We start from the raw sequence: 12,254 nt of genomic DNA, 5'->3' as shown, positions 1-12,254 counted from the left end.
CTGGGTTTTAGTCACTTTTTGGGCATACTTCCTAAATGAAAATTGTGTCATTTAGTGCCTATTTTCATTCCCAATTGGTCTCATACCAATTGTACTTGTAAAATTCCATTTTTGGTCCCTCAAAGTTGACTTTTAGTCATGGTGCATACCCAATCCGAATTTGGCTTTGATTCAAACACTTCTAACACACTTAATTAGGTCACAAATGGCCATTTATTTCCTTACACTATGTCAAAGACATCATTTAGCACTTCTTTACATTTTTAGTCTCTAAACCCTAATGTTCAAAACCCTAATTCACCAACCTCATGCATTTAACTACCTTCAAAGCTTTTAATCCTAACCATTCAACTAACTAAAGTTTCTAAACCCATTCAAACCATTCAAATCATGTAAATCATCCTCATAACCAAGCTGGCCGAAAATCAGTTTAGTCCCTCAACCAATTTTCTTTTCATTTAAGCATATTTCCAAGTATAACTTAACTACTTAAACATAGATTTAAAGAGAAAATGAAGAAGAACACTAACCTTAATTCTTTGATTTACAATCCACCAATTCTTTCACTTTCTTCTTTCTTCTTCTCCCTCAATCTTCTTTTCTAGTGTAGATTGGAAGTTTTTTAGGGTTTAGGGTTTATTTTGAAAGGCTAAAATCAAGTTATGGAAGCTTTATGCATTCATCAATGGTGGTTGCACATTGTGGTGAGGGAGAGAGAGATATGGGACGTCCAAGAAGAAGAAGAAATGAGATGATTTTAAATTTTCTTTTCTTTTCTTTGTTTTTAGTCTTATGAAAGACCAAAAATCCAAATAAGTAAATAACTTAATTTTATTCTTTATGGCATCATGCATGAGGTCATGCATGATGTCATCACCTTTTGACTTTTCCATTTTTTCTTTTCTTTTTTTTCTATTTATTTTTCTATTAGTTCTTTAATTTAATTTTCAATCCCGAAGTTTTATTTTCTCCGATTTTATTTGACAGTTAGGTCAGGAGTCAGCTCTCGAGGTCAATTAACCAAATTGCCCCTCGCTGGTTCATCCCGGTTTGCAATTAATTCCATAATTCTGGCTCCCTGACCTAATTATTTGACTGGCTTAACAGTTATTTTTCATGATTTTCTCTTTTCCACTATGTTTATAAGGGTCCTAAGGACTGCGGCATCACATTTTTACGGTTCGAATTTTGAGTTTAAAATGACTTCGCAGTCGTTCCCAAGAAGGTCACCCATCGCTGTGACTCTCGGATCGTTTAACTTCTTATGTTCTGTTTTCCTTATTTATACTTAACTAATTGAACCTTACTAATTATTTGTGTTTATGGCTTTTCTAGTTGTCTTAGATGTGGTTCTAATCTCCTTAATTGTCCGGACCGACACCGGTCACCGAAACAATGACATATACCAGGCTATACAAATGAGGGTGTTACACAAATTATGGTTGTAACTAGTTCAAATAGCTTGACAAAGTAAAGTTTCAGAATCTGCCTTGTTCTGTAACAGTATTGGTCACTGGATTAGTACTTGGTAAATTATCCATAACTAGAGCTAGAAAACTCTAAATTGAATTATTTAAAAGGAATATTAAAGCAAAGACAATAAGAAATAACTTTCACGAAGTAAGTGTGGTCAAATAACTACTGTAGCTTGGCCTAATATGAGAATGAAGTCAAATTTGAAATTATGAAATTTATGAAACATCATATAAATGAATTGGAATATAGTTGGTATTCAATACCATTAGCTCAATGAACTTGAATGTGAGATGAATATGTATTTGGGAGCCATGTTCCCATCATGATTGAAACAAAAAATGCTATGAAGCATGAATATAAGATGTGATGAGAACATGAGACCTATGAATGCTTAAGAATACTAATTGCCCATGTATGCCTGAACATGTGTGCATGGGTTGGATAAATTGGCATGCCAGTAGGGTTCTGATTTGCAATACTGCTTATGACTTTATGCCATTCTATTATCATGACTTTCATGTCATCCTGTTATCATGGCTTCTAGCCATTCTATTATATGATGATATATATGGCTTTATGCCCGTTTATGACTTTTAAGTCATTCTGTTGATATTATGCCTTCCAGCCATTCTGCATACATGGTTGACATTACGTGTCCCATGGTATGACGGCCCGAGGCACTACGATGTCTGTCGAAAACCCACGTAGCCAGTCCAATTAGTCCGTTATAAGTTACTTGGGCATTGAAAGGTATTAATGAGATTAAATATGCATTGAAACAAGGTAAAGAAATTGAATAATCGAATAGTGTCACCTCTTCATGCAGTGCATTTTGGTAAAGTCCACCAGACCACAGTAGTGTATTTTATACATTATAAATATTCATATAATTTTGTAATGTAAATTATGAATTTATAGAATTATATTTGTATATGATGTAAATTATAAATTTTTGTAGTAAATTGTACATTTATGTAAATAAATGAATTTGAGTATTTCATATATGAATTGAGCATGAATGAATATGTATAGAAATGGTTACATGAATTGAATTTGAGATGATGATAAAAGTATATGAATTGATATGAAATTGTTTTAAATAGATGAATAGTGTAACTCGCCAAATGACCATAAAACAGGGAAAACCCCATCGGTATCTCTATTTAAATATTCGGATATAAATAATAAAGGAAAATAAAGTAATAGTGAATGAAGTATGATAATTAAATTTAAAAAAATGACATTAAATAAATTATAAATAAGTAAGATAAGATAAGGTATTCCGGTATAAAATGTAGCATTACTTGGTCGGCTACACTCTAAATCAGGTAAGGGGTGTTACAGTTAGAGAGTTCTTAGGAAACATCCTAATGGATCTCTGACCCATTTGTATTTGTTTTATAGGTTTATACCCATAATAAATTTTCATGAACCGCAACAGAAAATTATATAATGCAATGTAATTTCATACAAAATGATCTATATGAAATAATAAGTTAATAAGAATTATAAATATATCTATAATATATATAAATGTATATAAGGAGAATATTACCATTATCTAAAATGCTCTTTCTTATTTATATTATTTATGAAAATACCAATAAAAACTTATTTATATAGACAATGGTATATGTTTGTCGTTAATAACATTAAATAGCAATGAAAAATTCATCGCTAATTCAAATCAACTCATTGCTAACTACTTGTAGTGACAATATACCAATCGCTAATACTTTTAGCAATGAAAAGTTATTTTATACAAGTTCGTCGCTAATAAATTTAGTGACGACCTATCCATTAATTATGCTAATATTATTAATTCATTAAAAATAATTTAATTTATTTTAATAAAATTAACAAATGACCTTAAACACTAAGCTGACTTCCATTAATTCATTATCTAAAATTATTTTAAATATTGACAAACTTGTAATATTAAATTATAAAATTACTATTAAAAAATTAACTATTTAATTAATATAATTAAAAAACTGTCATTTAAAATTAATTATTTAATTAATTTTTTTGTGAATATCTATATAATATATAAATGTGGGAAGGGGGAGAGGGAACATTAGGTTTGCCCAAATTATCATTCATTATTTATATTATTTTATAAATTACAATAATATAAATTTTATTATTAAAATTATTTTTAGTGTGTTATAAAATTAAAATTCTTAAATTACTTGTATTTAACTTTTACTTAATTTAAAATAAAATTTTATAAGAAATAATTAATTAAAATAAAAATTATTAAAAATAAACAATTCGCGTGAAAGTTAAAAAAAACATTTATAACAATCTTATGAAAAATAATTAACTAAAAAAATCCATAAATTCAATTTTTTTAAATAAAAAGAAAACGTAAGTTTATATATATATATATATATATATATATATATATATTAAAAGTGCTATAAAGTCTGACTTTAATTAATTATTAATATTTATTACTTTATTACATTATATAAAATATATAAACTTAAATTTTAATCTAGAATTTTATCATAGAAGGAATTTTAAATATGTGAGAAATCCTGTTAGTATTAGCTATACATACATTCACAAGTCTTGATTATGGTATATTTAAAATAAAATTTTATAGGCAATAGTTAATTATATTAAAATAAAAATTCATATTTTCTAAAAAAATTCATATGAAAATTAAAAAAAATAATAATTTTATGAAAATAATTAAATAAAAAATCACAAATTTATGTTTTTTTTTTTCTCTAAATCACAAGTTTTATGTTAAAAAAAAACAAATTTGGATTGAAACTCAAAATATTATAAAGGCCTTTTTAGTTATAAATTTTAATGTACCTAATTAAATATAGTCACATCATCTATTAGTTAGATAATATATTTATTCACATTAATATTAAATTTTAATGAAATTTTATAAATGTTTAATTATATTATTATTATTATTGTATTCTTTTTTATTATTTCAATTAAATTTACAATTTATATAAATTTAAATTTCTTAATTCTGCTTGTATTTATCTTTAAAGTTTTTTTACAATCTAATTTCATTTATAATAAATGTTATAAAAGTCATATGATAATTAGAGTAAAATATTTGATAATAATAGCTATAAAAGGTAAGTTGGAATGAATGTTTATCAAGTGAGGCAAGTTGCAGTTAAAAATAATATGAATTATATTTTAATTTTAAAAATTCAAGTGTTCATCCTAAAAATTTTAATTTAATTGATTGGATTAGTTTCATATTTAAAACTAAATTCTATTATATTAACAGTTTTTAATTGAGCTATAAATGAATTTCTTTAAAATTTAATCTAAGGTTAAAAGATATAAATTTAATCACAAAATAGCTATTTTATTAATTAGTTAATGACGAGGAATTATATTTATATAAATAAAAATATATAATAAATTTTATTTTATATATTAACTTTTTATTAATTAGGTCACTATGTTTGTATTTAGTTAATTTAAAATTAATTAAACTAAAATCTTAAAATTTTTTAATAATTTTACACTTAATAACGTATATAACGCAATTTTTTTTCTTTAATTAGCAAATTCATTTATTTATTTTATTTCTTATAATTAAATTATATATGTAAAAGAATTTCTATGGTTAATAATATAATTTTTCCAATTTTTTCTATAATTTATAAATACATGTAATTTTTTTATATTAACAAAAATATACAATAAATTTATATAAAAAAATAACATGTTTAAGTAATACAAATTTCATAAAATTAAATAAAGAAAATTAAAAAAAAACTTTACAATATTATGAAGTTAATAGAATTTTCATATATTATATTATATATAAAAAATTATATATAAAAAATTTGAATCATAAAATATATATAATAGATGAAACAAGATGCGACGCGCTTCAAGAAAAAAACTAGTTTATATAAATGGATATGAAATTCTAATCCCATTCAATGATAAGAAATTTACTTATTAAAAGTTTGTAACTTTTTTTTTTTAAATATTAGTAATAGATAAGGTTTTACATTTCTACATTCTATTTTTGTGTAATAGAATTTAAGTTTAATTAATTTTGATATTTCTTTTTTCACTAAATTTTTTATGTATCATTTTTTTCCACGATCATTATAATTTTGTTATTATTACAAATATCAAATTATATCTTTACAAATTTAATAATATTTATGTAAATTAAGATGCAATGATTTTACTATTTCTTTAATGTTTAATATTGCAACATTCAATAAAATTTACAATGATTGATATTATTTTTACGTAAAAAAATACATTTCACATGTGTATAAGATTTTAATTTTATAATGATAATGCACACAATTACAAACTACATTTTAAAAATTATTATTTTTTAACTTTATAAATAATTTTTTTTTACATTAAACTATCTATTAATCTATCCATGAAACTTAAATATACATGTTAACATTATTTTAAATTATGAAAAAAATAAATTATAGGCAAATCAAACTTACTTTTTTCTAAAAAGTAAAATAACATAATTAATTTATTTTAATGAACTAACTTGTATTTATTATTAATTATATTTTTTATTATAATTAATTAAATTAACATGAAAAATAATATTTTAATTTAAATAATTAAATATAATATTTATATTACTATAATAATATTATATCTTATATATAAAATAATAAAAAATTATATATATAAAAAATTAAATTAAAAATTTATATAATATGTATAATAGCATGCAGAGAGCGTAATAGGAAAAACTAATATATATAAATAAGTTTTATAAAATTAACTTTCTATGTATTAAAGATAGTTTTTTCTAAGAGAATGAACAAAGTGGTAACTCAAATTTGATGCCTATCACATAAATAATATAACTTTTAACTATTGAAATATGTTAAATATTATTTTATAATTAATTTGCTATTTTATATCTTAATCTAACATAAAATAGCAGAATAGCAAGATACCCTATAACTATTGAAATAAATTAAATATAAATATTGTGTAACTTGATAAAATGCTATGTACCGTTTGATGAGAACACTGGGGTGTTTGGTTTACCTGTTGAATGTAGCTGATAGTTGATAGACATCCAAACAGGTGAACTAGAGTGTTTGGTAAGTTTAAAAAAAAAAAACTAATTGTTAGCTGATATGGTATCCATTAGCTGCAGTTTGTATCAGTTATATTTTTAGAGCTATTTCTTATTAGCTGATAGCTGATTTGATTTTATTTTTTATTTTGATCATATTATTCTTTTTTTTATTTAACTCAAAAATTAATATTATTAATACTTTTATATTTTTCATTTATAATTTTAATAATTTAATTAACATATTTTAATTTTGTTAAAATATTTTTTTATTAAGAACATAAAATATAAAATATTTATTTATATCTAAAAATTTAAAATTAATTATAAATTTTTCTTTATCAACAATAATAATTACTTTATTATTTTATCTATATTTTTAAAATTATTTAATTATTTTCTAAAAATTTTAATTATTTTCTTATTTTAATAATAAAATAAATAATATAATATAATAAATTAATAATTAAGTTTTTTTATTTTAATAATATAATAAATGGTATAATATATTAATTTAATAATTATATATTTAATTTAATAATAAAATAAATAATATGATAAATTTATAATTATATATTTAATTTAATAATAAAATAAATAATATAATAAATTTATAATTTTATATTTATTTTAATAATAAAATAAATTATATAATATATATTCTTATTAATTATTTTACATATTAATAATACTAACTAAATATAATTTTATTAAATACTTCACATAAATTAATTATAAATTAATAATAATAATTACCAATTAACAATTAGTTCTATCCAACTATTAAACCAAGCCCAAAACGAAGTGAACACAGATGTGGAGGGGATTACTGGGCGCACATGTAACGCACGATATCATAGCTAAGTTTTTATCATTATTACAAAAAGTTTGGCTCCCTTGTGCCATGCCGGGCGAGGCCTGAGAGAAATTGCGACCGAAATTTATAAATTTATTTAGAAAAAGAAAAGAAAAGAAAAGAAAACCCAAATGCAAAATCGCGGTATTTCGTTGGTATTATAGTTAATGTTACTGATGTATTCCCTTTGATATGGCTATGGAATCTTCACTCTTTCGAAAACCTCTTCTTCTTTCCCACTCAGAGAATCGCTTCAATTTTGCGCCATTTTTGATCTGTAAGTATCTCTGTTCACGCGATGCATGCCATTTTTTTTTTTCAAATTTTGAATCATTAGATTACGGTGTGCGGTTCATTCAGCGTTTATTGCGTCTTGGATTTTTTTTATTGGTGCCAAAATTTAGGGTTTGTGTTGGGGCTGTGGATCATCACATTTATGTGGATTTGATTTGTGTTCGGATGCGTCTCTAGGGTTTTTCCTTTTTGTTGGTGGGAAAATGTTGGAAATGTGGCTAATTGTGATTCTGAATTTTGGGTTTTGTAACGTAACAATGCCTTTCTCTGTATAGAAAGTAATGAGAATCTGGTTTTCCATTTTTTCCCCCTTGTTGTCTTTCTTTCTTTATTTTTTCTTCTCCTCAGATTTTGCGTACTCATTTTTATCATGGCTAATGCTTGTTTTATGAAGAGAGAATTTGAAGCTGGTAGTTTATTTGGGTTTGCTTTATTATATTGATGAATGAAGTAAACGGGGATTTGGATTGTGTTTACTATTTCCTTTGATCCTGCTTGTGAAACAATAAGGCAATGCTGTATTTGGCATATGGCGGAGTATGTGAAAGTTTAACGTTCAAAATTTTGATACTTCCCATTATTCAGTACCCTAGAAATTACAAAAGTTAGGCATTTAGCTTGAAAATACATGCACATGTGTCTGAGGCATAACCTTGCTTATAACTGTGTTTCTTGCAGAGGAGCTTAGCATTATCATTTCAAATCTCCCTTCCCTCAATTATCCAAAAAAGGGGTAAAAAAAGAGCAAAGACAATGCAAACACAGCACTTGTTTGAGCCTAATATTTTCTTTCTTATTTTTCTTTTTTTTTTGGAGCTTTATTGCCTAAACTTTGCCTTTGTTTCTTTTCCGTGTTTTTTCAGGCTTGATTAATTATTCTTCCTAGTATCTGCTAGTAGATCTGTAGCAGTTTATTATGGCAGACACAAGTTCAGTTGATGTGATTTTGGGCTTTCTGCGGAGAAATCGCTTCACCAGAGCTGAGGCAGCATTGCGCAGTGAGCTTAATAACCACCCTGATTTGAATGGATTCCTTAAAAAGCTTTCTTTTGAAGACAAGGAATTGGGAAAGGTGTTGGAAGAAGAGAATGGGAGCAAACCAGGAACTGATAATCAGGTGCTTGGTTCTCAAAATAGCTTTGAAGTTTCTAATGAACTTATTATTAAAGAGATAGAGTGTGGAACAGGCAGAAATGGGTCTGAAAGCAAATGGAGAAATTCTGCTTTGGTTGGAGAGTGGAGTGGTAAGCCTAATGAAGCAATTGGCACAATTGATTCAGAGGGTAGCGTCCTTGACTTGTATTCATGGAAGTTTAATGCTCGCAATGGTCGTGCTTCTGATCCTTACCAAAATGATGGTGGTACCGCTGGTAACTGCACTAGTAGAGCAATTGCAAAATCTGGAGAAGAGGTTATCGTCTCTGGTGAAAAGAGATGTTTGTGGCCTGGAAGCACAAGTACTAATAATTCTAAATCAGAATCCAAGTATGAAAGAACTTCAACAAGAGAACCAAAGGAACTCGATCAGCAACTTAAGGCTCCAGTTGCATACTCTGCCGAAAACACGTGGAAAGACTGTCCTGTCAAGACTGTTTTTCCTTTTCCTAAGGGTGATGTATCAACCAGTTATGATGTCAATACTGGTTTGGACAAAAGAGAAGGAAAGAAGAAACCAGATATATGTGATGTTAGGGTGGCAATCAAGGAGCAGGTGGATGAGGTTGGAAGAGCTTTATACCTTGGGAAGTCTCAGGGAGGTACAGAGCAAAAGAATTTAAGTGTCTTAAGTTTTTCTCTTGCATCTGATAATCCAAAGGAAGAATTTCCAAGGCTCCCACCTGTTAAACTGAAAACAGAAGACAAACCATTGAATGTCAATTGGGAGGAAAAATTTGAGCCTGATGGGCTAGTTGTGAAGCACAACAGTACTGATAATACTTTCCTTATTGGATCATATCTTGATGTCCCTGTTGGACAAGAAATCAACTCTTCAGGTCTGCTCTTATGATGACTATTTTTTTATATGACAACCAAGCTTATATAATTTTTGTATTCTAATTGGGAATGATGATGTTTGCTCCATTTATATTCTCATTCTCTGGCTGCAATATTTATTTAATTTGTTTTGCAATAATAGTTACTTTAGTTGTAGATAATTGATTTAAAATTAGAAAAGGCAAAAATGTAAAAGATCTCATTTGTCATCCATTTTAATTCAAATTCTATTTATCATAAAACTTTTAGCTATTTGATGCAAGAACATCTGAAATCCTATTCAGATTTGGATTTTATTCGGCTTTCTATTCAGATTTGGATTTTACTTAGCTTTCTATTTCATCATGGTTTTTATTTAGTTTTCTTTTCCTTCTTTATTTAGCTTTCATGTCCATTTAGTCTTTATTAATTAGGATTATTTTTCAGTTTTTCCATATCGGTTAGGGAAAAAAATGCTAGGGTTCTTAGGGACTGGGTTTTTCTATGTTTATGGGGCTCTGCTTCTGAGGCAGTTATAGGAGTGTCAGTAGGACTGCAGGGCTTTACTGTGTTATTTTCTTTCTCCTTTTTATTTATTTTTATTTTTTTAATTGGGGCGGGGAAGCAATTCCTTATTCTCCTAATTTTATTTTCCACTCTCTTATGTCATATTTGTGCCAATTGAGGATAAGTTGAGAGAAGGGAGATTGAGGTGGTTTGGTTATGTGAAGCGTAGACATACGGAAGCTCCGGTTAGACAAGTAGAGCACATTAGGGTAGAGAATAGAAAGAAAAGAAGGGGTAGACCTAAACTGACTTGGAGAAGAGTAGTACAATATGACCTAGAAGTATTACACATTTCCGAGGATTTAACCCAAAATCATTTAGAGTGAAGAAAGAGAATACATATAGCCGATCCCAAATTTTTGGGATAAAGTCTTAGTTGAGTTGAGTTTATGTCCTATTTATAGATTCTTCTTTGAGGCAAGAGAGAAATTAGGATAGTGGGCTAGCCTAATAATTTGGGTGCCTTTGAGGGAGTGGAAAGATCTTTCATTTCACTTACTAATATTTGGTTTAGACTCTTAAACTTGGTACAGTGGACAGTTTCTAAAGATTTTTTTTTTTCTCATTGATTAGATTCTCTTTCATGTGAATGATTCCTTTTTGCACTTGGATTTAACCCCTATTGATGCCCTTTTGTGCTTTTACAAAGACTAAAGGAAGTTGACTATGACAACTAACATAAGACTTTCGGGTTTCTAAAATTTTCTGTAAACTGATACTGAAAGAATTGCATGGATTTATGTAGCAATAGCAATGTCAATCATATTTGTATACAGAAACTTAAATGGTAAAGCAAGGGTTTTTTATTTTGACCAGGAAAACCCAGAGAAAACCTGCATTTAATGACCTATAAAACAACTATACTGTAAGAAATCTCAATTGTCTTTCAAAAAAATTGGAAAATTCCTTAAATATTGGTAACATTTATAACACACTGAATGAGCAGCTATTTATTTCTGTGAGCATAATAATCTAACTCTCTGAGCTCTTTAAATAATAATATCATAATCTAACTCTCTGAACTCTTTAAATATGCTTTTTCTTTAGTTCTTTGTTTCTCTGCATTGGCAACTCCTTTGCCTCTAAGTTGTTGTTTTGAGGCCATTCGCTGTTAGTCTCCTTTTTATTGTTTTTTGTTCGAAGTTGTCTGATGATTTTATCTTTGGATTAATGAGTTAGGTGGAAAAAGGATTGCTGGTGGCAGCTGGTTATCTGTGAGTCAAGGAATTACCGAGGATACATCTGATTTAGTTTCTGGTTTTGCGACTGTTGGTGATGGACTAAGTGAATCAATTGGCTATCCTAATGAATACTGGGATTCTGATGAATATGATGATGATGATGATGTTGGATACATGAGACAGCCAATTGAGGATGAGGCCTGGTTTCTGGCCCATGAAATTGATTACCCAAGTGACAATGAAAAGGGAACAGGACTTGGGAGTGTCCCAGACCCACAGGAAAGGGTCCGACCAAAGATGACGATGAGGATCAATCTTTTGCTGAGGAGGATTCTTACTTCTCTGGTGAGCAGTATTTTCAGTCAAAAAAAGTTGAACCAATTACAGCTTCGGACGATCCTATAGGATTGTCAGTGGCTGAAATGTACAGGAGGACTGATGAGAATGATTTGATAGCTCAATATGATGGACAGCTTATGGATGAAGAAGAGCTAAATTTAATGCGCACAGAACCTGTCTGGCAAGGATTTGTCCTCAGACAAAATGAGCTCATCATGCTAGGGGATGAAAAGGCCATGAATGACTGTGGAAAACCATGGATGGATGATACTTGTGTTGATGATTATCAACATGGTTCAGTTAGATCAATTGGTGTGGGTATGAACAGTGATGCTGCTGATTTTGGCAGTGGAAATGGAAAGTTTGGTTGGAGGCAGTAGTGAAGGGGATATAGAGTACTTTCATGAGCATGATGTTGGAATTGGTGGCTTGAGACCCTCTCACCCTGAATCAGATAAGAAATACATGATAGACATAACAGGGATGAAAAGAGAATCAG

At 27.8% G+C, this 12,254-nt stretch overlaps 1 pseudogene; it reads left to right on the top strand.

The window, feature by feature from the left end:
- The first annotated feature begins 7,408 nt into the window (after positions 1–7,408).
- On the top strand, positions 7,409–12,246 carry LOC131175375 (uncharacterized; annotated as a pseudogene).
- Positions 12,247–12,254: the final 8 nt, after the last annotated feature.

The sequence above is a fragment of the Hevea brasiliensis genome, chromosome 17 (genome assembly GCF_030052815.1).
Source record: "Hevea brasiliensis isolate MT/VB/25A 57/8 chromosome 17, ASM3005281v1, whole genome shotgun sequence".
NCBI classification, from domain to species: domain Eukaryota; kingdom Viridiplantae; phylum Streptophyta; class Magnoliopsida; order Malpighiales; family Euphorbiaceae; genus Hevea; species Hevea brasiliensis.
The sequence above is the reverse complement of the archived record's forward strand: the minus strand, read 5'-3'. Positions and strand labels throughout refer to the sequence as shown.